This window comes from Hyla sarda, chromosome 9 (genome assembly GCF_029499605.1).
Source record: "Hyla sarda isolate aHylSar1 chromosome 9, aHylSar1.hap1, whole genome shotgun sequence".
Classification (NCBI taxonomy): Eukaryota; Metazoa; Chordata; class Amphibia; order Anura; family Hylidae; genus Hyla; species Hyla sarda.
The window spans coordinates 156,394,267-156,397,991 of record NC_079197.1 but is presented as its reverse complement, the minus strand read 5'-3'; the positions used below and the strand labels follow the sequence as shown (position 1 = coordinate 156,397,991).

Genomic DNA, 3,725 nt, shown 5'->3' with positions numbered 1-3,725 from the left:
ATACTCATTGGTTACTAAACGGCTAGCCCACAATAGACCATTTATTTGCGTTTACTGCAATTTACATAGAACCTTTCAGCACTGTTCCCTCCCTATGATGTATTTGGTCAGTTACTGTGACCCATAACTGACATCTGTCTCACCTACGTACCAGGGTAGATCCTGATCACATCATTCACATCAACTTCATTGCTATGAAATTTAGTTTTAATTGTTGTTAGTCACATAAAGTGACAATTTTAATACATTCTAATACAATTTATACTTGATTGTTCAGTAGCAATTGCTCTTGGTTCTTCTTTTTTTCTTTTGTAGTTAGACAATAAATAGTGGTCTGATTCACTATAATATATAAAAAAAATACCAGGGAGTAAAAAATAGGGGAATAAATGGGTGGAAGAAATAAAGTGTTCAAGTATTTATGAAAAATAAATAAAAATGATATATCATACATTTTTTTTTTTTAGATAAAATGGGAGATACATAAAAAGCATACTAAAAAGGTAAGTGTAATTCATCAAGGGGCATCATATAACCCCCATAGTATAGTAGAAGAAATTAAAAAGGGTTAGTATTAACCTTATACAGATCAAAAAAGTGCTAAAATATTTAGTAAACAGCACCCTAACTGGTACGGCACCCTGATGGACTGCATAGAAGTAAGAACAGAACGCTAAAATACCCGTGCACAGTAACACTGCCTATAATAATAAAGAAATCTGAAGGTATGCATTAAAAAGAAAAAAAAAGGAAAAGAAAAGAAGGAAAAAAGGGGCACATGCAAATATAAGAGCAGAGATGGTGGCACAAATAGATGGCATCCAAAAATGGAAACTGGTGGCTGATAAACCGAAACCTATAAAGATAAAAACACCAAAGATCAATATAGGACAAATAAAACTTATAAAATCAATAAAAACAAGCACAACAAAGGGGGCAAAAGACATTACGGATCAACACCCCTGGCTATTTATAGAAATGGAGCAAAGCTCACTTGGCCATTAAGACCCAAAGGCTGGATGGTCTTAAGCCGATGAATCCATTTGACTTCAAGTTGGGCCAAGGTCTTTTTTTTTTTTTTTTTTTCAATCCCCCCCCTCATGCCTGTAAAGACAGTCAATTTCCCTTACCATAAATCCTCAAGGATCACTGTTATGATGTAGTCTGAAATGGTCTGGGTAAGGTGGGAAATATCATCTTCCTCCTCTGAAGCTTGGATTCCAAGGACATGTTCTCTTATTCTCCTTCTCAATTCTCTTGTCACCCCTACATATGAGTCCACTAGGACAGATGGCATGGTATATCACTCCCATTGTAATACATGAGATGGTGTGAATAATCTTGAAGGATCGTGATCCGCTGAAATCAGAAAAATGTGTATCACTCAACATGTTGTGACAGGCTACACATTTACCGCACGGGAAACAGCCCCATTTTGTACACTTGGAGCCAAACAAAGTTTGCCTCTTGTGCCCAGAATAGCCCAGAATCTCTTCGTACCAAGAGATCACTTACATTGGCAGAACATCTATATGTGATTGCAGGTCTCACAGGTAAGTATAGTTTCAAAATGGGATCAGTGTTAAGTATATCCCAATATTTGGCTAGAATGTCACGAACTGCAGGAACGTGCGCATGGTTAGACATAATAAGTCTTACCTGAACATTTGCTCTAGGTCTCATCCACTGTTAAAGAATGGTCTCACGTTTTGTATGTTTGGCTCTAAAGTACGTCCTGTGGATCCACGTCTCCTTATATTCTCTTTCATAAAATCGGTTCCACAACTCCTGAGCACGATTTTCAAATGTTTCCTCTGTGGAGCAAATATGTCTTAATTCTAAAAACTTTGTAGGATGGGCCAACTGAGCATGCAATAAGGAATAAGTCGAAGGAGGTTTCTGGAATAAATTTGACTGGACTCATCCCTTGTCATCCAAACTAAAGGATATATCCAAAAAATCCATGTCTACCGGCTTTGTATGTCAATTTGGTATTCAATTCATTGTGATTCAACTAGTCAATGAAAGTCTGCAAGTCCTCCTAGGAACCTTTCCAAACAAATATAGCATCATTAATATACCTTCCCACATGTGCACCTTCTCTATCAATAAGGGGGGGGGGGGGATAAGATAGGAATATTGATCGTACCCAAGCTCCTAAAAACAAATTAGTGTATGAGGGTGCACAAGCAGCCCCCATTGCAGTCCCTTGCAATTGGAGCTATATATTTTGTTTGAACAAGAAGAAATAATGGGTAAGGGCAAATCTCAAAAGCTCAAGAAGAAACTTCCACCGCTTGGAGGCCATCATCATGTCTAATAGATGTGTAGAGAGATTCTACATCCCATGTCATAGCATGTCATCCTCCAGGTGAGTATGTTTCAATCTGCGGAGTGCGTCCGTTGTATCTTTAAAATAGGAGGGAAAAGTTTAAACGATTCAACGCAGATTGTGGTCAATCAAATTGCATATTGGCTTGCACATGTTATTGCGACCTGAAACAATCGGCCTACCTGGTGGTGATTCTTTTTGCTAGTGTACTTTGAGAAGGAGGTAAAGGGTGGTCACAGTGGAGTTATCAATTCAGAGGTCTCTAGATTGTTGTAAGGAAATCAATCCACTTGAGGATGCACCTGCAAGAATCAAAGACAGTTCCATCTAAAAGAGGGTTAAAGGTAAGTTTCTTGTAGCATTGATTGTCACAGAGTTGTCTAAATGCTTCCTTCTCATATAGCTTAGTAGGCTAGATAACAACATTGCCCCCTTTATCTGATGGTTTAAGACATATTTTGTAATTCTGTAATGGCCTCCCATTCTGCCCTAGAGCAATTATCAAACTGATAATTTTTAGACACTTCTTCAAGATCTTTGGAGACCATCTGGACAAAAATATCAATGTTAGGGAACATAGAAAGTGGAGGAAACTTACATGACTTCTGTGCTAAGTGAGCTGGGAAGCAACCCGATGAGTTCACTTGTTCAGTGTCGGTCAATTCTTCTACTGCTGATAAAACCACCATCTCTTCTCTTGATGTGCAAATAATTGTATGTCCTTGTAGGTGCTGGTCATGGGAGAGAAAGATAATCCACGATTCAGTAATTGTCATTGCACATCAGTCAGCACAGTATCAGATAAATGAATTACCTTTAATCGGTTCCGTGTAGCATCATGATGCCCAGTCAGATCAAAGCGTCCCCTGGTCATTGGCCCATCAACATAATCCTTTTTGTGTTTAAACGATTGTTTTTTAAATCTGCCTGTAGTAACAGAGGGAGGGTCTGATAATGATTCAACAGAGGATCTTGAAGTAGTTGGTGCACTTCTTGATCTTTTGTGGGGTCTGTTGAAATTTCCATTTGTAGACTTTCTGTTGTTGTCCAACAAATCTCTTTGACATTTTTGGGATTTTTACTTTCAATAGTAAATAGTCAGCAGGGATAGATATACAATGTATAAGGGACAGACGCAGTTGTCAAAATGTTCACTTTTTTTTTTTACAAAACAAACAAACCAAGAAATCAAATGTATGAAACATGGTGGGATACCTAATGAGGTATACCACCCTAATAACACTACTGGTCACACACACCAATTGTATAATAAAAATGTGCGGTTTACCCACATAGTAATCATGAAACAGAATTAGTGGTGAGTAGGTTAATATAGCCTCAATAAAACCAGTGGTAATCGCAGGTGAGGTGGAGGAGGGATAAATGCTGTCAG

At 38.1% G+C, this 3,725-nt stretch overlaps 1 long non-coding RNA gene across 2 annotated transcripts; it reads right to left on the bottom strand.

Annotated features, from left to right (window-relative positions):
- Nucleotides 1–272: 272 nt before the first annotated feature.
- Nucleotides 273–3,259, bottom strand: LOC130291314 (uncharacterized). 2 transcript variants are annotated; one of them, XR_008847881.1, is made up of 7 exons: nucleotides 3,147–3,259; nucleotides 2,931–3,063; nucleotides 2,515–2,634; nucleotides 2,295–2,409; nucleotides 1,660–1,814; nucleotides 1,131–1,359; nucleotides 273–856 (listed from the first exon to the last, which is right to left on the bottom strand). It is a non-coding gene; the product is annotated as an uncharacterized LOC130291314 (long non-coding RNA). The 2 variants fall into 2 exon arrangements; XR_008847880.1 differs by having other exon boundaries at nucleotides 1,660–2,409.
- Nucleotides 3,260–3,725: the final 466 nt, after the last annotated feature.